General features: G+C 42.4%; 1 protein-coding gene and 1 pseudogene across 7 annotated transcripts in view; both read right to left on the reverse strand.

Annotated features, from left to right (window-relative positions):
* Positions 1 to 23,159, reverse strand: part of LOC122556119 (TRAF2 and NCK-interacting protein kinase-like) — a 254,751-nt gene that overhangs the window by 172,605 nt on the left and 58,987 nt on the right. The gene's annotated exons all lie outside the window — the stretch shown is intronic.
* On the reverse strand, positions 12,103 to 12,220 carry LOC122556394 (annotated as a pseudogene).

Raw genomic sequence — 23,159 nt, forward strand, 5'->3', positions numbered from 1 at the left:
TCTCCTCCCCCACTCACCCATTATACTCTATGCTACTCTCTCCCTACCCCCACCCTCCCCTAGCTTATCTCTCCACGCTTCAGGCTCACTGCCTTTATTCCTGATGAAGGGCTTTTGCCCGAAACGTCGATTTCACTGCTCGTTGGATGCTGTCTGAACTGCTGTGCTCTTCCAGCACCACTGATCCAGAATCTAGTTTCCAGCATCTGCAGTCATTGTTTTTACCTTGCCTATTGTTAAAGTTCACTTGAGAATGTAACTTGTAGAAAGTTCTGGAATTTACATATGAAAGAACTGAAACCAACACGGCTATTCTAAATGATGAGAGATTTAACAAATAATCCATGTCTTTTTCAATCTATAATTTCAGTTGCATCACACTGTAACCTTTGCAATACATTCTGTGTCCTATGATCTCTTACTCCACAATCACCCAATGAAGGAGCAGCGCTCCGAAAGCTGGTGCTTCCAAATAAACCTGTTGGACTATAACCTGGTGTTATGCGACTTTCAATTTGATCAGAACATTTGTTTCCCAGTTTTGACATTTTTTATAAACTGGTTTTTGCCTTCTGGGGAGAGAAAGAGACTACAAGCAGGACAGAAAAGAGGAGAGCAAGACATTAAATGTGGAGTCAACCTGTCACAGTACCTGAATATCTTGTATGTGATTCAGGAGACAGTGATCTTGTTTTGGGAGCTGCATTGTGATCTAATATCTTGGGAGTGTGTCCCTCATACAGTCTGATCACATACATCACAGAATTTCACAGTGTTTTGCATAGAGCAGTGCAAAATCTCCTGGAACACAGAGAATCTCATTCAATGCTCTGCACCATTCCAGTTCTATCCGTAAGATAAGTCACATCAAATATCATCCATTCTCCTTCTGACCTTACTTTCTTTCTCCCAAGAACTGACCCTGATAATCAAGATCTACATCAGGCACTTGTATAATGCTCAAACATCTCAAGATACTTTACAGGAATGCAAACAAGGTTTGACACTGAGCTACATATAGGGATATCAAGAAAGATGACCAAACTCCTGATCAAAGAGCATTTTTAAGAGGGAGAGGTTTAGCGAGGGAATTCCAGAGCTTAATGTACAGGCTGTTGAAGGCACAACTGCCAATTATGGAGTGATGGGAATCAAGGACGTGAGGAACTGAATTGAAAAGGAGGAGCATGGAGATCTCCAAGAGTTGTCAGGCTGGTGGAGGTGACAGCCCTATAACTTACTTCTTTGAATATTGATAGAACTGAGCATCTCAATACACACTTCAAAAATACTTCATTTGCAAAAAGCACCAAAGGATGAAGAAAGGCAAATTGGGTGGATGAAGTCCATTTGTGTAGAGCAAGGGACTAGAGCTGTTACGCCGACAGATTTTAAAATTGTTTTCAAGGGATGTAGGCATCTCTGGCAAGGTCCGAATTTGTTACCCGCTCCTACTTGCACTGGAACTAAGCAGCTGGTGAGACCATTTAAAAGTCCACCACATTGCAGTGGGTCTGTAGGTCAGACCGAGTAAGGACAGCAGAATTCTTCCCAATAAGGGCATAAACAAACAAAAGGTAGTGAAAACACAAAGTGCTGGAGATCACCGCGGGTCAGGCAGCACCCATGGAGAGAAAGCGAGCTACCGTTTCTGACGAAGTCATCTAGGTTTAAAACGTTTACTTGTTTTCTCTCTATAGATTCTGCCTGACCTGTTGTGATTTCCAGCATTTTTTGTTTTCAGTACTGATTCCAGTATCTGCAGTAATTTACACGTATAATGAAAAAGGTAGGCTTTTTTTGAATGACAATAGTTACATGGTCACTCTTGTTTATTAATCTAAATCAAATTTTGCCACTTTAGGCAGGGGGAAGATAGATTTGAACACGTACACCCAGAGCATTAGCCTTATGTTCTGGGTCACCTCGCACCAGTGACATTACCACTATAGCACTACATCATGTTGGACTAGTTCAAAAAGTATCATTAAAGACATTAGATTACATGGAACTGGGACATGGGTAATTACAGTTCAAGTGAAATCTGACTGAAACACATCTCTATAGATAGTTTCTGTGAGTTTAGTTTGGAAATCTCACCTGTCAAAACCAGCAAGACCTAATTGTGATATTTGTACAGAGTACACGGAAAGCATTGAAAATATGCAAAGAATGAATACGAAGAAAACAGCAGAGAAGTTAAAAAAATTCTTAGGGCACAATACAAATCTTATCAAGGAACACAAAACTGCAAAACAATCAATATGAGCATAAATATGAAAAAAATTATGAACATGAGGATAGCACCACCAAGAAAAAAAAATGGCAAAAATGTTAAACAATTATTTTGCTCCAGTTATTTATATAGGAGATCACTCAGGTGAACATGACGGCACAAGATGAGATTAGAAATGATAAAAACATTTTGAAACAAAGATGAGGAATAGTAAATAAACTAATTAAATCAAAGAGGATAACGCTGCCAGTCTGGATGAATCAGAGTTGTGCATTTTAAAAGAATCAAAGAAAGAGATAGCAGAAGCATCTGTACAGCTTTTTAAAAATTCATGAAAGGAGGTACAGTGCCTGAGGGCTTACGGATAGATAACACAATACACAAATTCAGGAGGAGAGACATAAAGCTGACCAGGGGAACCTACAGGGCAGTCAGTAAAAATCACAACAAAATTCCTACGAAATAAAACTCTCAATCAAGATGGAGAGAGAGATACAGTCATTTCTTCTATAACACAGTGGTTGCATTCTTGAGCAACCCGGCTTTATAGAAAAATTATGCTTTAGAAACAGCACTGAAAGTGTTGGTGCTGTAATCGTACTACAGTCAACACACGTGTTAAACATTCACGCTGTAGAAACAGCGTCCCTAATTCAGTAAAAGTGAAGACTGCAGATGCTGGAAATTAGAGTAGAGAGTGTGGTGCTGGAAGAGCACAGCAGGTCAGGCAGCATCCGAGGAGCAGGAGAATCGTGTTTCGGGCATCAGCCCTTCATCATTCCTGATGGAGGGCTTTTGCCCAAAACATTGATTCTCCTGCTCCTCGGATGCTGCCTGACCTGCTGTGCTTTTCCAGCACCACACTCTTGACTCAGCATCGCTAATTCATCAAGCATGTGACAGCGAATTTGTTTTGCGTAATAACAGAATGGCCTATGGTTGCTTCTGAAACTATGGTCCTAAATCTTAGCAAAGGAAATTACGATGGTATGAAGCTTGAGTTGACTAGGATGGATCGGGAAATTTTACTGAAAGGAATGGCAGTGGCAAACATTCAAAGAGCGCATGGGAGATCTATAAAAACGGTTTCATCCTGTCTAGTGCAAGAATGTAAAGAGAACAGTGGCTAAAGCATGGTTTATGAGGGAAGTTGGACACAGTATTAAATCCAAAAAAGAGGCTTACAAATTGGCAAAATAAAGCAATAGCCGTTAGGATTGGGAACAGTTTAAAAGTCAGCTAAGGAGAGCCAAGGGATTGATTAAGAAGGGGAATATAGAATATGTGGGTAAACATGGGCAGAACATAAGAACTGACTGTCAAAGTTCCTATGGGTATGCAAAGAGTCATAGAGTAATACCACTAAAGGGACGCTAATCCCAACTTCCTGCACTCGCCCTGTATGCTTGAATGTTAAGATGTTTCAAGTGCTCATCTAAACATTTTTAAAAAGTTGTCAGGTTTACAGCCTCCACTACCTTCCCAGGCAGTGCAATCCAGATTTTCACCATCCTCTGAGTGAAAACAGTTTTTCTCAAATCCTCTCCAAATCTCTTGCCCCTTACCCTAAACCTTTGCCCCCTCAACGAAGGTGAATATCTGAGTTCTATTCACTCTGTCCATACGCCTCATAATCTTATACACCTCAATGCTATCACCCCTCAGTCTTCTCTGCTCTAAAGAAAACAATCCAAGACTATCCAGTCTCTCCTTTTAGTTAATTGCTCCATCTCAGGCAACATCCTGGTGAACCTCCTCTACAACTGTCACATCCTTCCTGTCATGAGGTGACCAGAACTGAAAAAGATTGCTAATGTAAGTCCCTTATAGGCAGAATCAGTCAAATTTATAATGGTGAACAAAGAAATAGCTGATAAACTAAACTAATAGCTTCTATTTTCACAGAGGAGGACATGAATATTGTTTCAGAAATGATGGTGAACACAGTGAGAGAGAGGAACTGAAGCAAATCCATATTAGAGAAATGGTATTGAAGAAATTGATGGAAGGCTTACAAATCCCCAGGGTACTTAAGGAAGTGGCCCAAGAAATAATGGATGCACTGGTGGTCGTCTTCCAAGATAGTTTAGACTCTGGAACAGTTAGTATAGATTGGACGGTAACTAAATGTAACCCCAGCATTTAGAAAGGGAGATAGACTAGTGAGTCAGACGTCAGTACAGGGGAAGATGCTAGAGTCTATTATCAATTATTTGAGAGCAGAGCACTTAGAAAACAGTGATAGAATTAGACACAGTCTGCATTGATTTACATAGGGAGGTCAGGCTCAACATATCTACTGGAATTCTTCAAGGATATAACAAGTAGAGTTAATAGGGGGAGCCAGTGCATGTTTGGACATTTCGAAGGCTTTTGACAAAGTCCCACATAAGAGATTAATGGTAAAATTAAAGCGCATTGGATTAGGCATAGTGTACTGAGATGGACAGTAAATTGATTAGCAGACAGGAAACAGAGGAGGAACAAATGGATCTTCTTTTTTCTGAATGGCAGGCAGTGACTAGTGCATACCATAGGGAATGGTACTAGGACTACAGCTATTCACTATATAAGTTAATGATTTGGATGAGGGAAATCAATGTGATATCTCAAAATGTGCAGTTGACAAAAAGCCAAATGGAAGGGTGAGCTGTGAGGAAGATGCAGAGATGTTGCAGTATGATTTGATCAGGCTGGGTGAGTGGGCAATAGCATTGCAGGTGCAGTGTAATGTGGATAAGTATGAAGTATCCACTTTGGTCGCAAAAATAGGAAGGCTGTAATTCGAGAAGGGGAAATGCCTAACAAGATCTGGGTGTCCTAGTGCACCAGTCACGGAATGCATGCAAAATGCACCAGTCAGTAAAGAAGGCCAATGAGATGTTGGCTTTCATAGCAAGAAGATTCGAAAACAGGAACAGGGATGTTTTGCTGCAATTATACAGGGCATTGGTGAGGCCACACCTAGAATATTGCGAGTAGTTTTGGTCTCCTTATCGAGGGAAGGATGTTCTTGCTATAAATGGTGTGCTGCAAAGGTTTATCAAATTGATTCCTGAGGCGGTAGGACTGACGTGCGATGAGAAATTAAATCAATTAGGATTGTAGTCACTGCAGTTTAGAAGAATGAGGGGGATCTCTCAGAAACCTATAAAATTCTAACAGGATTTGAAAGTTTAGATGTAGGAAGGGTGATCCTGATGGTGGGGAAGTCTACAACCAGTAGTCATAGTTTAGGATAAGGAGGGAACCCTTTAGGACAGGAGAAATTCCTTCATCCAGAGAGTGGTGAGCCTTTGGAATTCACCACCTCAGAAAGTGTTTTCAAGAAGGAGATAAATATAGCTCTTGTGGTTATAGGGATCAGGGGATATGAGGAGAGGCGGTGATTAGGGTGCTGAACTCAATGATCAGGCATGATTGTTTTGAATGGCAGAGCAAGCTTAAAGTTCTGAAACCAAAAGAGAAAATGCTGGAAAATCTCAGCAGGACTGGCAGCATCTGTAAGGAGAGAAAAGAGCTGACATTGAGTCTAACTGACCCTTTGTCAAAACTAAAGCAGAGAAAAGAGCTGACATTTCGAGTCTAACTGACTCTTTGTCAAAACTAACGCTAAGCTTAAAGTTCTAATGGCCTACTCCTGCTATCTTCTATATTTCTATGTTTCGAAAGGGACAAATTAGATAAACATCTGCAAGGCAAAAATCGCGAGAACAGATTTCAAAAGGGAAAATATTAATTCATCTATCTCTCTGAACATTTTGCGGAGATACCAGTGTAGACAAGGGTGATTTAGTTGAGGTAGATGTACTTTGAATTCCAAACACCCTTCATTAAGGTACCAGATAACACAAGAATTAATAAGGACATCTTATATGAAGTCACAAGGGAAACAGTAGAATACAGGTAGTCAGCTGCTCCCAAGACAGAAAGAGTAAATGTCAGCTATTTTGAGTGACAGAAGGTGACAAGTGCTAGGATCACCTTTGCTCACAATTGAAGCAAATTACTCAGATATTGAAAACTGATCACAATATTTAAGCTGGAACATGACACCAGAGGTAGCACAGAGTAAATATTGAAGATGAAGAGTGCAGGTTCATAGCTCCTTGAAAGTGGAGTCACAGGTAGATAGGATAGTGAAGAAGGCGTTTGATGTGCTTTCCTTTATTGATCAGAGTATTGAGTACAGGAGTGTTGCGGCTGTACAGGACATTGGTTTGGCCACTGTTGGAATATTGCATGCAATTCTGCTCTCCTTCCTATCGGCAAGATGTTGTGAAACTTGAAAGGGTTCAGAAAAGATTTACAAGGATGTTGCCAGGATTGGAGGATCTGAGCTACAGGGAGAGGCTGCACAGGCTGGGGCCATTTTCCCTGGAGCGTCGGAGGCTGAGGGGTGACCTTATAGAGGTTTACAAAATTATGAGGGGCATGGATAGGATAAATAGGCAGTCTTTTTCCTGGGGTTGGGGAGTCCAGAACTAGAGGGCATTGGTTTAGGGTGAGAGGGGAAAGATATAAAAGAGACCTACGGGGCAACGTTTTCACGCAGAGGGTGGTACGTGTATGGAATGAGCTGCCAGAGGATGTGGTGGAGGCTGATACAATTGCAACATTTAAGAGGCATTTGGATGGGTATATGAATAGGAAGGGTTTGGAGGGATATGGGCCGTGTGCTGGCAAGAGGGACTAGATTGGGTTGGGATATCTTGTTGGCATGGAGGGTTGGACCGAAGGGTCTGTTTCTGTGCTGTGTATCTCTATGACTCTATGACTCTATGAGGGTAAGAAGAAAACATAGATGCAGTGTGGAATTTTATATCTTCTTATCTGGGGTAGGATAGAACTTGAGCGTTGCTGAAAATAAAATGTTTTGTCAGTTTACATCCTGCACTCAGAATAATTTGCAAGAATGCCAGTAAACAGGAAAGCCAACATTTATTTATAGGAGGAGAGTGCTGATTCATTAATAGGTAGACTCAGATTGGTAGAGATATTACCATGGAGAATGCAGCAGTTAATGATGATTGACTGTTAACTGCCAGGCTTTGTTAGATTTTAAACCAGGCATATTGAATCAGATTGGTCAGGATATTATCTTGGAAAATGAACAAGCAAAACAACAGCATGGTAACTTTGTTAAATTGAAATAGGTACAGTATGTGTCAAGCTCTTTCAGTCTACAAAAAACAGAGACCTGTGGATTAATATATGTACTTTCCAGTCTACCTAAGTCCAACATTGCAAGCCTGACTGACAATCCTAAATTTATCCTCAGCTTAATTACTTGCTCAGGATTATCCAGCAAATGTTGTCCAATTGCAGAGTCCAGTTTTACAAGTTGTTACGTAAGGAGTCATATTTCCCATCATGGGACAGAGTAAAATTATTGGGGTCACACAATAAAAATAAACATCTCCGAGTTGCAGTGGGTATGAAGGAAAATGGTTTTCTCTCAGAGGGTTGCAGGTCTTTAGAAGCCTCTTCTCCAGAAAGCAGCGGAGGTTTGCCATTGAATATTTTTAAGGTACAGTATACAGATTGTTAATTGACAAGAAAGCCTAAGGTTACAGGAGGTTGTCAGGAAATCCAATTGGTGCATCCAATCAGCCATGATCTTATTGAATGGCGGAGCAAACTTGAGAGGCTGAATGGCCTACTCATGTTCCTAATTCTCATGCTCATATATCGTGAAAACTGAGAATCAATAATGTAAAAATTCAAATGATGAAAGCTGATAAGGCAATTACGAAATTACAAAAGTTAATAAGGCAATTGAGATTTACCTCACTAGGAACAGATTTGAAAAGTAGTAAGTATATCCTAAATATTGGCTAGATTCTACATGACATACTGTGTAGAACATTTGGTCACATACTGTAAAAAGGATGTAGAGTTGATGGAGAAGAGAAAGAAAGGATTTATAAAGAATGATACCCGAATTAAAGAGTTCTATCAGTCAGCTCCAGAGGCCCAGGTTTTATCCCAGTCTTGGGCAGTTGCCTGTGTGGAGCTTGCACATTCTCCCCGTGCTCCGGTTTCCTCCCACAGTCTAAAGGTGTGCAGGTTAACTGGATTGACCATACTAAATTGCCCGTAGTGTACAGTCTATGTGGATTAGCCATAGGACGTGGAGGGTTACAGGGATCGGTAAGGGGCTGGGTTTGGATGGGATGATCTTCAGAGAGTCGGTGCAGACTCAATGGGGTCCTTCTGTACTATAGGAATCCTATCCTAGTCAAGATTAGAGTGGTGCTGGAAAAGCACAGCAGGTCAGGCAGCATCCGAGGAGCAGGAAAATCGACATTTCGGGCAAGAGCCCGGTAGGGATGAAGGTGATAGGTCAGAGAGTTGGGTGGAGCGGATAGGTGGGAAGGAAGATTGGCAGGTAGGACAGGCCATGAGGATGGTGCTAAGCTGGAAGGTTGGAACTGGGGTAAGATGGGGGGAGGGGAAATGAGGAAACTGGTGAAGTTCACATTGATGCCCTGGGTTGAAGTGTTCCAAGGTGGAAGATGAGGCGTTCTTCCTCCAGGTGTCCTATCCTAGGCCAGGCTACCCATGCTGATGGACACCTCTCAGGTGTAGCTGCACTACATTCAACACACACCTAACTAATCATCAACAAGGACTCAATTTTCAAATACCAACATCACAGTTAGCACCCACTGCAGGCGCAACCTGGGAACTGCAGCCTCAGAGGTGGTTTCAGGACCTTGAGCCCTCGAGGACAGTTTTGCTTTATCAAAACACAGTGCTCGGTGAGGGATAGGGGACCCATTTGTCTCTGATTATTAGTTCAGCAAATTCTTTTGGAATCCCTTTTTTACGCAGGTACACGAGACAAATGTAATTCTTCAACCTGTTTTTCACAAACCCAAACAGGCTGGTGCACATTGCTGCGCTGTGGTTGGGATGACTGTCAGGCCAAAGAAATATGTTGCGTTTTATCGTGGAAATTATCAGGTTCACAGAATGCAGCATTTAGCCTGTTCACTCTTATTACACAATTACATATTCATTTTGCCCTTGTAAGACACCAAAAGGCTCCAACATGGCTGCCGCCCAGTTTGTCATTGCCAGCAGACAGGCAGTTCCCATCTCCTGGCACACAATGCCGCGAATTTAAAAATTTGCACTTAAACATGGCATCCAAAGACTGCTGCAGTTCAGACAGACTTATTGATTGTACCAGAGCTCCATGTTGAGCTGCACATGAGAAGTCATTCGCAAGCTTTACTAGATATTCCTTCCTGTTTTGTCAGACACTTCATTCAGTTGGGCCGACTTTGTGAAAACACCTGCGCCGACCATGAGGCAGGGTCTTGTACACAACATCCCTGAGGCCCAGCAGAGAAAGGAGACAACAGATCCCGTTCCACGTGCAGAACTTTGGCAAAGGCATTCGGCAGATCATTCCAAGCAGCTCAGTGACGCGGGTATTCTGTGCTGCACGGACTGTTCTCAGGAACATACACTGAGACAAACATCAACTGCACCTGGAAGACCATCAACCTCAATGCAAGATGCTCTATTCTCTGCCCGAACCTTGTTGGTCTTCCAGTACAAAGAGTTGCTTTAAAGAAGTGTTGCAGGCTGGCATATTCTGAGGTCCAGGATGACATACTGAAGGAAGTACTAATACTTGGGATGGCTGCCATAAAGGAGAAAGGCTAATATCCTCCCCACCATCATACACAAAAGGGGCTGGGAGCAATGGGCACAGCAGAGAATGTTATCAATAAAATATATTTTAGGAGGCAACTCGATGACCATACTGGTTCACTTTCCTCTTGGAAACAGAAGGCAGAGTGGTGATCTAATAGAGGTTTGGAATATTATGGGTGATTTCAATGGATTTGATTCAGAATATTTGCACTCGTGGGAAATATTTGATGGCCTCAACATATCCCACAGTGAACTCAGAAGAAAATCCAGAACACTAGGAGAATGTGGAACTTGCTGCCTACAGACTAACTGAGGTAAACATTAAGGACACCACAGAGAAGGGAGAAGGATATGGATGGTTATACTGATTATGTAAGATAAGAAAAGATAGGAGACTCAGAAAGATTATAAACATTGGTATTAACTATGTGGGCTGAATAGCCTGTTTTTGTGCTTTATATTTTATACAATGTAAATATAAATGTGTTTTCTTTCTCAGATCTTCAAAATACACCTTCCCTCCTCCTTACCTACTAAGGGGCACAGTTACAAAAGCTACCAGATGGTTTTCTGCACATTCTTTTCCCCACCCTCCTCACTCTCCTACCTATTTGCTACGTCCACCTTTCCCCTGCTTCCCTCACTGGGTTGCCAAGAGCACCCACAGCTTCCTTTGCTGCCTTTTGGGTGAGGCCAGTTGACTCCACATTTACCCAGGAATCTGGACTTCTGTGAATTGTGTAATCCGGGAAGTGATCACTTCTTCCTCTATCACACCATGAAGCTATGTTAGGAAGGAAAGATAACAGACAGTGGTATTCCTCCACACCTCCACACAACTTTGAGTTGGAGACAAGTTATGATCTAATCCAATGGGTTGGGAGACCAGACAGGCCGAATGGCCGAGTCCTGTTCTAATAAGTGCACTTTCAGGAAATGCTGGTGACATCATTATTTTGCACTTAAGACTGGGAAAATATTTTGCAAACACTTCGAGAAAACAGCAACACCTTAAAATGAGCAAACACTGCTGGGAAATGGAGGCACTTATTACAAAGTTATAGGGTATATTTAGACAATTACATAAATATCAAAACTCTTATAGCATTGTCCTGCTGAATCATCCAGACTGTTCAGAATACTGATTCAGCATCACGCCAGAACCCATGTCTGATCTTGAACAAATATTTGAACAAATTGTTGTACACCAGTCCCACCCTCGCTACAATCACAGTTACTCAATCAAACCTACACAAAAACAGGAGGAGGATGTTCAATCCCTTAAGCATGTTTCAGTTAGATTATGGTCAACCTGTACATTCACTCCTAATTCCATTAGTTCTTTAACCCTCTATATGCATAATTCCAAATGTCTATGAATCCCAAGAACTTTTTTTAAAATTCATGGCAAGTAGCAGTAATTGACAAGACTAAAATTTAGCACTCATTCTTATTTGCCCTATAACCATGCCTTCCAAATTGATGGTCATTGCCATCCAGGAGGACAACGGTTGCAATTAATGGGACAATAGATGGGAACGTGGATTTGAGGTTACAGCTGCATTCTTATTGAATGGCAGAGGAGGCATAAGGTGCTCAATGGCCTCCTCTTGCTTCTAACTTATATATTTGTACATGTGCTAATTTATGTGTGCATGAGGGTGGAACGGAACGTGTGCACCACTTCTGTTTTCTTGCACAGGTTCCAACATGATTACAATTACAATCTAAACATCGTGCATGGGAGATAGGTGATTCCATGGCAGGAGTAGAATGCCAATAGTAAAACCTGCCCCAGCTGCCAATGCCATTGTTACAGGCGGGCAATAACAGAGCACTGTGGATTGAGAAATTGTTTGTCGTGGTCACAGCATTCCAACAGAAATGATTATGACTAGATTCCCTACATTGTGGAAACAGGCCATTTGGCCCCACCAGTCCGAAGAGTAACCCACCCAGACCCACGTCCGTCTAACTAATGCACCTAACACTATGGGGCAATTTAGCTGAGCCAATCCACCTGACCTGAATATCTTTGGACTGTAGGAGGAAACCGGAGCACCCGGAGGCAACCCAGCAGATACGGGGAGAACGTACAAACTCCACACAGACAGTCGCCCAAGGCTGGAATTGAACTCGGGGGCCTGCTGCTGTGAAACTGCAGTGCTAACCACTCTGCCACTGTGCCGCCTACAAGCCTACTGCACCTGGTATTCCCAGGTGGTCTCCCATCCAAGTACTAACCAGGCCTGAGTCTGCTCTGTTTCTGAGATCAGACAAATCAGGTGTTTTCAGATGAGTATGGCCGTGGACTAACCTAACTAACTCCATTGCCAACTTTACACTGAAAGCATAAAGGGGGCACAGGTATCTTTTTCAAATTTATACTTCACTTGTAAATATTTTGCATTACATTGGTTTCACGTTACTCATGTGTGCATCATCGATATTTGATGAGACTAGCTTAGTCAGAGAGCTAATTATACTGCCATGTCTCGTGGTTGGCAGATGTTGATGGGGAACCAGGGAGTTAGGGACATTTCCTTATTGTGGAGGAAACAATGTCATATTCGTTTGTTTATTCTTTACAGAATATCTTTATCTTCATGCTGTTTGGCACGGCTGAGGTTGGAGGGTCTGCAGGCTCTCCCTTTGAGTACTGTAAAAGGCCTTCCCTAAGAGCAATTTCCACAGGAGTACTTGAAACGGTGTAGGTGTAAGGAATCTGCCAGCCAACCCTACCCATAACAGGTGCACATACAGACAGCACTGGGATCATCCTTTAGGTCCTTCATTTTCCAATTGATTGTCCATGGCAACATCCCCTCATCACCCACAAATGCATCCCTACCACCATCACACCCACAGCTTCAAGCTCTTACCACTTCACCCCTCCAAATCCTCCAAACCCACTCCACATTCAACCTCATCACAGACTCAGCCTTGCCAACCTGGTTGAGCTGCCATTTCCTGTTCCCTTCCTTTGCGCCGCAGAGTTCAACAGAAAAAACTGTTGACCACAGATGTAATTGCATGGAGCTGACTAGTGCACACCGCTTTTCAACAGACCTGAACCAGATGCCATAAGATTCTTGTGCACCACTGACCCCAAGTTGAAAGTTACATGTAATTTAAAAAATTTCACACTGTTAAGTATTCATAGCATGTAACTCAATTGGCACCTGCTGTGCATACCACAAACACACCACGGATTCAATTTTCACATCTCAACTTGCCATTGGGGAATCAAAACATTGACTCATCATTATCACCTCATGGGAAAACAAATTCTCGGTCATCGCCACATGGTGGGCAAGAAAGCTCAAGCTCATACCCTTCCACCCGAAACCTCATTTCTGCATTTTCCTTTTCTTTGTTGGTGTCACTCACAAAGCCATCACTTATTGTCCATTGGAATACAAGCTTTGCTTGATCATTTCAAAGGAAGTTTAAGCAGTTACCATATTGCTGTCATTCTGCAATCACAGGTAGGCTAGATCAGGTAAGAATGACAGATTTTTTCTCCCCTCAAGGGCATCAATTAACCAGATGGGCAAGTAGACGAAGTGGCTCCACAAATATCCCCATCCTCAATGATGGAAGAGTCCAACAAATCAGTGCAAAAGATAAGGCTGAAACATTCGCAACAATCTTCAGGAAGAAGTTCTGAATGGATGATCCATCTTGGCCTCCTCCAGTGGTCCCCAACATTGCAGATGCCAGTCTTTGGATAATTTAACTCACTCTATGTGATATCAAGAAACAGTTGGAAGCACTTGATACTGCAAAGGCTAAGGGCCCTGACAACATTCCAGTAATAATACTGAAGAACTGTGCTCTAGAACTGACGGAATCACTAGCCAAGCTTTGGGCTCCATCCGGGCCACACAGCTCCTGACCTCATTACAGCCTTAGCTAAAATATGGAATAAACAGCTGAATTCCACAGATAAGATGAGAGTGACAGCCTTTGACATCAACGTCATACTTGACTGAATGTGGAATCAAAGAGCCCTAACAAAGCTCAAATCCATGGGTATCAGGAGGAAAATTCTCCACAGGTTGGAGACCTTGAAAAATAAAATGGTAATGCTTGTTGATAGTTAGTCATCTCAGCTCCAGGACATCTCAACAGGAGTTCCTCAGGTTAGTGTTCTCGGCCCAACCATCTTCAGCTACTTCATCAATGACCTTCCCTCCATCATAAGTTCAGAAGTGGGGATGCTCGCTGATGATTGCACAACATTCAGCAGCATTCATATCTGCTCAGATATTGGAGCAGTCCATGAACAATTGTAACTAAGACTGGACAATATCTCATGCTTGAGCTTAGAAGTAGCAAGTAACATTGGTGCCACACACTGCTAATAACAGACAATCTAGCTATCACCCCTTGACATTCTATGGTGCCACCATCACTGAATCTCCCACTATCAATTTCCTGGGAGTTACCATTGACCGGAAACTCAACTCAACTTGCCATAGGGATACTATGGCTGCAAGAGCAGGTCAGAGGCTAGGAATGCAGTGGCAAGTAACTCATCTCCTGACTTCCCAGAGCACGTCCACAAGGCACAAGACAGGAGTTTGATAGAATACTATCCACTTGCCTGATCAATGCAGCTTCAACAACACTCAAAAAGCATGACACTATCCTGGACAAAGGAGCCCACTTGATTGGAACCACACCCACATACATTCACGCCCACCAATACCGATGCTCAGCAGCTACAGTGGGTAGCATTTACAACATGCACTACTGAAATTCACTGATTCTTAGCCAGCACCTTCCAAACCCATGACCATTTCCATCTAGCAGGATATGGGCAACTGATACATTGGGACACCTCCACCCGACAGTGCTCCTGCAAGCCATTCCCCATCCTGACTTGAAAATGTATCGTTGTTCCTTCACTGTCACTGGGTCAGAATCCAGAAATTCCCTCCCTAAAGGCATTGTGGGTCAAGCTACACCAAATGGACTGAGCAAGTCAAGAAGGCAGTTCATCAGGCAACTGGGGTTGGGCAATAAATGCTGGCACATATCCCATGTATGAATAAATAAAAGAAGAAAATTCCTACATTGCCACAGAGGAATCTGTACCTGTACCCCACAGCACCAGTCTCTGTCACTCGATAACTAGGCCAGTGTCATTATCAGCACACCACTGTCACAATGTTTATCATTTATACCATCAGTTCATGGCAATTGCCTGTCATACTTTTGTACACCTCAATCAAATCTCCGCTCAATCTTTTTCACCTCAAGGAGAATAATCCCAGCATCCCCAATCATACTTTGTCATTAAAAACCCTCATCCCTGCAACAGTCATAGACCCGCCAGCTTTAAGGACATTTAAATGGTCATTGGATAGGCATATGGTTGAGAATGAAATAGTGTATGTTAGATGGGCTTCAGATTGGTTCCACAGGTCAGTGCAACATCGTGGGCCGAAGGGCCTGTACTGCGCTGTAATGTTCTAACTGCTTTGGCAAGTTGATTAGTTACGTTCCCCACAGTGTGGAAACAGGCCCTTCGGCCCAACCAGTCCACACTGACTCTCCAAAGAGTAACCCACCCAGACCCATTTCCCTCCGACTAATGCACCTAACACTATGAGCAATTTAGCATGGCTAATTCACCTGACCTGCACATCTTTGGACTGTGGGAGGAAATTGGAGCACCCGAAGGAAACCCACGCAGACACAGGGAGAATGTACAAACGCCACACTGACAATCACCCGAGGCTGGAATCAAACCTGGGACCCCGGTGCTGTGAGGCAGTAGTGCTAACCACTGAGCCACTGTGCCACCCCATCCCACCCCAGACCCTCTCATATTTCCTCAAATATGGTGACCAGAACTTGGTACAATAGTTTTGTTGTGGATTTACCAGTGGTTTATAAAGCTCATCATAGCTTCTCTGTTTTTATATTCATGAAGCTCATGATTGTACATGCTTTGCTAACCAGTCTCTCAATTTGCTTTGTTACCTTCAAGGATTGACGCACCAGACCCGTGGGTTCTACTCTGCTAGTGCACACTTTAGAACATGGGTTGATTTTGACTTTAGCAAGAATTTCAGATGAAGTGTGAAGCAAAGAATTTTGTGAAATGGGACAACCAAATCAGCCATGTTGGCATGGGATGGAGTTACATACAGACCCAAACTAGGTAAAGGTATCAGGATTTCTTCACTAAAGAATACTAGAGTTGGGGTTTTTTGCAGCAATGATATTTCAACTGATATTTCAAAATGAATTCAAATTCACAAAACTGCCAGGCTGGGGACTGAGCTCACACTTCATGAATTATTCATCCAGTAACATAACCATTATTTGTGAGCACGTTAATCTTGCTAACTTGAATCTCCTGACAGCGTTCAATGAGGAAATACATCATGCAGTGCCAGACTCCACCATTCCAGACAAAAAGGCCCGGAATTTGTGTTTTTTCTTTATTTATTCCAGGTTTATGGACATCACTGGTTGGGCCATCATTTACTGCCCATCTATAATTGCCCTGGAGAAGGTGGTGGTGAACTAACTTCTTGATCCACTGTAGGCCATGGGGGTGTAGCTATGTCCACAACTCTGTTATAGACAGAGAGTTGAAAGATCTTGAACCAACGACACTGGGAGAACAGCAAATTATTTTCATATCAGGATAGTGAGTGGCTGGCAGTAGTGTTCCCATGTAACTGCTGCCCATGTCCTTCTGGATGGTACTGATCAAGCTGTCTAAGGAACTTTAGTGAGTTTCTGCAGTGCATCTTCTAGACAATACACACTGCTACAACTGAGTAATAGATTCGTAGGATAGGTCGTCTGAGATATGGTTGAAGATCATGGATTAGTGACCTTTGGCTGGAAAGAATATGGCACATGTACACAACTGAAAACATATGGATCAGAGAAGGACAGGACCCTTCTCAATTCTTTCAAGGGTAACTTCGCATCCAAAAACACAAGGCCCGCAAGAGAAGAATATCAGTTGAGCCACAGCTGGAACTATCAGACCCCAAATAGTGTCTGACCTTCCAGAGAATACACTAGGGAAGTCAGTGTTTGTGTGCTGCCAGAGAGAAAGAGAGAGAGAGAGTGGGAGAAATTGCTCCCAAACTTTCACAGAACACATTGGAAAAATAATTCTTAAGGTGCGAACAATTCACTCCATTGAACCAATGAGAAAGCTAGGATAAGTCAGCAGACTTGTCTAAGAAGGTAAATGCCAATTCTCCGTTAAAAACAAGAACAACCCGTATTTCTGTGACTTCAACAACAAACTAAAACATCCCAAGGTTATTCTGAGATATAAAAAAAGTATTGTGAGAAAGCCAAAATGGGATTTGTGATGTCAGGTGTTCAATCGTTTATTCAAATAGGCAGTTTTTAAAGTAGCTTTTTGAAGATGGCAACAGAGACAAAAATCTGGGTTTTGGGAGAGAATTGCAGAGTTAGGAGTCCAGGTATCTGAAGTCACAGCCACCCAATGGGTTTGTTTTAGAGGGTAGAAAGGGAGGGATTTATCAGAGTGTTGTGAGAATAGATTACAGAGTTGGGGGTGGGGCAATGCAGGGATTTGAGAGTAAAGATATTAACTTTATTATTATACGTTTCTGGATCAGGAGCAATGAGTGAAAGAAATTCCAATGATCTAAGATAGGTATACTTATCTTAGATCATTGGAATTCAGTCAGGGAAGTATTGAATTAGTTAACAGGAACTCCACCCTTATGAAAATTAATTCTGCAAGGTTTCACACAAAATTCACGAATGATTGTGGTCATGGTATGGTTCCAGGGAGAGCTGGAATGGTGAGGTATTTTCATTCTCCCCAAGCCAGGAACCTTTTTCTATCAAAGTTAAATCAATCAAGGGAAGATGTGACAGGTACAAAATTAACAACGAAAACAAATTAAAGCATGTTGTGACTTGATCTGAGTTTGGCATTCAATCAATTCAACTTCACCCTTTTCTCTTTCTGTCTCTCTGGGCGCATGCCAACTTTGAATTCTGATAAAGCAGGGATGAAAGATGTTGCAAAACTTATTTCAAAGGGTTTTAGCTCATGGGGTGAGCTGAAGAAGGAGAGCTTGATCGGAGATAGAATGGAGGAGACAGTAAGTGGCAAGATAGTGGAGCAATAAACATCCAGAAGCATCACTTACCCTATTTCACCTCTTACTCACTCTGAAATTTACAGAATTCTCCTTCCCCCTCTTTGCAGCTGTCTGCCAGTGGAAGGGAAGTGGCAGATTGGTGGCGATGGTGAGGGGCTTGGCATTAATCGCAATGTTACATTCTATTGCCTATTGTCTATTGATTTTCCTGCCCCAGGGAAGTTGTTTCTGATCCTAACCAATACACAAGTAGCCTTAATGAATTTCTGCAGTGAATACTATGGATGGTACACACTGAGTACAGTGGTGGAGTAAGTGAACATTTGTGGCTGTGGTTCCAAACTACAGCCTGTGCTGTGTTAGTTCATCTCAGCCAGAGTTGAAGGTCAAGGATTCAAGTGGTTTGGAAGAACAGATGGACCAATGGACTGAGAAGTGGTAGATGGAGTTTAATTTAGCTGAATGTGAGGTGCTGCATTTTGGAAAAGCAAATCAGAGCAGGACTTAAACACTTAATGGTAAGTTCCTGGGGAGTGTTGCTGAACAAAGGGACCTTAGACTGCAGGTTCATAGTTCCTTAAAAATGGGGTCGCAGGTAGACAGGATAGTGAATAAGACATTTTGTATGCTTTCCTTTATTGACCAGAGCATTGGCTTTAGAAGTTGGAATGTCATGTTGTGGTTGTACAGGACATTGATTAGGCTACTTTTGGAATATTGTGTGCAATTTCAGTCTCCTTCCTATTGGAAGGATGTTGTGAAACTTTAAAGGGTTCAGAGAGGATTTACAAGAATGTTGCCAGGGCTGGAGGGTTTGAGCTATAGGGAGAGGCTGAATAGGCTGGGGCTGTTTTCCCTGGAGCGTCAGAGGCTGAGGGGTGATATATAGAGGATTATAAAATCATGAGAGGCATGAATACGATAAATATACAAGGTCTTTTCCCTGGGGTAGGGGAGTCCAGAACTAGAGGGCATAGGCTTAGGGTGAGAGGGGAAAGATTTAAAAGAGACTAAGGGGTAACTTTTTCACGCAGAGGGTGGTGCGTGTATGGAATGAGCTGCCAAAAGAAGTGGTGGAAGCTGGTACAATTGCAACATTTAAAAGGCATCTGGATGTGTATATGAATAGGAGGGGTTTACAAGGATATGGGCCAAGTGCTGGCAAATGAGACTAGATTAGGTTAAGATATCTGGTCAGCATGGATGAGTTGGACCAAAAGGTCTGTTTCAGTGCTGTACATCTCTATGACTCAATAACTCTACAACAGGGCACACAAGTGAAAGCATATGCGATGAAAGGCTACAGCTAACAAGGTGAGCTTGCTCCTATGCCATATAAAACAGGCTTCCTTCTGTTATTCACTCAGTTGTGGGACATAGTCTGAGAGGCTGGGTGGGGTCCAGAGCAATACACCCCCATAATGATGGAGCCTTTGGGAAGAAAGGGAAAAACACCCTCAGTACAGAGAAAATGTCAAGTTGAAGGAGAGAGTCATGATTCTTCACAGCTTTCCTGTGATTTCAGAAATAGTTTACACTACGGCTTAGAATAGTACCAACAGAAACAAATTAACCAACATGTAGCTCTCACCCACACAGCAACCCTCACAATGTGTTGCAAACTTATAAATTACAGAAAAACTTTTTGCCAATGTCATGCAAAGGCGTGCACGTGTGCCTTCATCTCTCGCTGTGTGTGTTGTGGCTGTATTCTGTCACATTTCTATGCACTGTCTGTCAACCAGGTCTATCTCCTGTGTCTGTCATTGCACCCATGTGCACATCTCTCTCTCTCTGGAGGTTCTTCTTTTGCCTCTAGGATGCAGTTGAAAACTACTGGGTGAGGGATTCCCACATGAAAAAAAAAATCAGTAGACGATCATCTTAGTGCTCCACCATTAAATGCCATTGTGGCTAATCTTCAGCCTCAATTCCACTTTGTGCCAACACCAGATGTCCCTTGTTTTCCTGAAAGACTAAAAATCCGTAATCCTCTTGAGTAAAACATTCTGAAGATTCAGATACCTTTAATTGACAGAGAAGTGGAGAAATGGTGTCATCAAGCTCTTATCCTCCACGCCCCAATGTTCTAGATACCTCACTCAGGCAACGACGTGCCACATGGAGGATAATACAGGTTTGGGTAAAGTTATCCACTTTGATATTATGATGTAAATTGTGGTGGCTTGGGAAAGTTGATGTACAAAGCGACCTGGGTATCCTTGTACATGAAAGCAAGCATGTCGGAGCTGCAAGCAGTTCATTTCAATCATTCATAGGATGACGGCCTCGATGGCTTTATTGACCATCCCTAATTGCGTTGGACAAGGTGGTGATCAACTGCCTTCTTGAACTGCTGCTCCTCTGGGGACACACACAATACTGCTTGGAAGGAGTTCAAGGACTTTGACACATTGACAGTGAAGGAACACCGACATAGATCCAGAGTTAGCTCGGAATTTATAGTGAGGAAGGCAAATATATTTCATCCTTCATCGCAAGAGGATTCAAGTGCAGGAGCAAGGAGATTTAAATGTAGCTATACAGGGATTGATGAGACCACACCACAAGTATTATGTGCTGATTTGAAAGGTATACTTGTCATAGAAGGAATGCAATAAAGGTTCACCAGATTGATTCCTGGGACGGTAGGTTTACTTTGTGAGGAGTGATGGGTCAACTGGGCATATGCCCATTGCAGAATTGAAGAATGAGAGGGCATTTCATTGAAATGTGTAAACGTTTGACCAGGCTGTACAGACTGTATGCAGGGATAATGCTTCTCCACGTTGGGCAGTATAGTACAAGGGGTGATGGTCTCAGGTGTTTAGGACAGAGATAAGATATGATTAGAGAGAGAGAGTACAGCCCCTTCACGATCAATGAGGTCATCTTTATATTGAACATCAGGAGATTGGAGATATACTAAATGAATATTTCACTTATGTTTTTACTGTGGAGAAAGAAATGGAGGCTATATAACTCAGGGAATTAAATATTGATGTTTTGAAAATAGTTCACAATTCAGAAGAAGTAGTGCTGGAGGTCTTAGAAAACATACTCTGTGAAAACTCTGGACCAGTCGATGTTTAGGGGATTTTAACTTTCCAAACATCGACTGGGACTGCCATAGTGTTAAAGGTTTAGATGGAGAGGAATTTGTTAAGTGTGTACAAGACAATTTTCTGATTCAGTATGTGGAAGTATCTACTAGAGAAGGTGCAAAACTTGACCTACTCTTGGGAAATAAGACAGGGCAGGTGACTGAGGTGTCAGTGGTAAATGGCTTGAGGACTTCTGGACTTCCATCTTCCCATTTGGGAAGGGTGTGCTCCTCCTGAGAGCTAATTCTCTTGTTGAAACATCACCAGCTGAAGAAGTGGCTACTGTTGGGACAGTAGACAGTACCAGAAGGGGATAGCCAGTGACTGAGCTGAATATAAAGGTAAGTTAGTGACTTCTATGGAGCCTGGCTGACAGGCAGGTCCTGGTGAATTGGGTGTCGCACCAGTTAATGGTCCAATCAGAGAATGGACAAGGGAAAAGAGATATGTGGATAATGTAGGGAGGGGGTGGTGGGGGTGGAAAGGTTGGTTTGTTTCAACTAGTGGGATGGATATTTTGTACTGGTCTCCCCTTCTGCCTTGTGGCTGGGCTTTGAAGAGTCAGGAGGTGAATTACCTGCTGCAGAATTCCAGCTCCTAACCTGCTGTTATGACCCACAGTATTTATTGGATGGTCAATGGTAATTCCCTGGTTGTTGATAGATGGGGACTGAGGGATGGTTACATCATTAAATACCAAGAGAGATGGTAGATTCTCTCTTGGAGATGGTGACCACCTGACACTTGTGAGAATATTACTTGCCACTGAGCTGCCCAAGCATTTGAACATAGTCCCTGACCATATGCAGCAAGATTTGGACAATGCCAGGAGCTGAGGATTTGCAAATGGTATTAAATATTGCACTAATCAGCAACATCCCACACCCAACCACGTGATTTGAGGGAAGGTAATTGATGAAAAGATGGTTTGGCATAGGGCCACCACCCTGAGGAATTCCTGCAGCAAAGCAATAGGACTGAGATGTTCTGCAACCTCAGCATTGCTGTAATTTTGCAATGTTTGGATATGAGAATAAATACATTCTGCACTTCAAATAATGGTTTAATTCTAGTTGAGTTTTGTAAAAGTGAATTATCCAACTTGCAATTTCAGACCTAAATCAAACTGTAACACTGATGGGAATGTAATAATTATGCTCCTGGTTTTCTACATCTATTATATTGGATAAATAATTCTTAAAAGAATATATTTTGAAAGAGATTCACTCTTAAAATGTCTTCAACTATTATATGCTGGAAAATTGACCATGTTTTACTGGTGCTTCCTAAACCAGATTAAGAACAGGTCTTAGCCTCTGAGGAAAACCAAAGAAGAAGCAGTAGATTCATTAGGAAAGCACAGCATGTTCCCATTTACAAAGGAAGTAATGGCACTTCCTCCAGACTTATTTTGATATGGAAGAATAAAGCTTTTGCTCATGGCCTTAGTGCAATGATCTAATTTCCTTCTTCAGTATCTTGAGAAGCTGCACTGCACAAAGAGGTCCTTTCTGCAAGAATGACTAATGTCCTTGAATAAAATCATGTCCAAACGTAGGAGAAATGTAATAATATGTTATGATACTTAAAGAGAAAGTTTAATTAATTAATGGCTGCTGAACAAACTTAGCACTCTTGGGATAATTGGTGGGTTGACCTTATCATCATCTAGCTCTTAATGTTGCACCTACTGTTTATTCTGTATGGGTTCATGGCGCAGTCAATGAGCAGGTTTTGTATGGCAGTGATTCTGACTGAGACTTGTTGAGACATTGGAAGTACTACTTGATCAAACATCTACTCTGATATATGATAGGGCGTCACCATAAATTCTATTTGGGAGTCTGAGCATGATGACCAGATGAAACTCTGGTGCAGTGCTGAATTGATACTTGAACTGTAACGATATAAGGAATGGTGTATGGCAGACTGCCCTTCTGTTTTCTAGCAATGGCCAATCAAGAAGCCCAAATCTGATTGTCAGACATGAAGCTGTCTGCTGTGAAATTGCATCTGAGGCAAGGA

Source organism: Chiloscyllium plagiosum, chromosome 13, assembly GCF_004010195.1.
Source record: "Chiloscyllium plagiosum isolate BGI_BamShark_2017 chromosome 13, ASM401019v2, whole genome shotgun sequence".
In the NCBI taxonomy this organism is placed as follows: Eukaryota; Metazoa; Chordata; class Chondrichthyes; order Orectolobiformes; family Hemiscylliidae; genus Chiloscyllium; species Chiloscyllium plagiosum.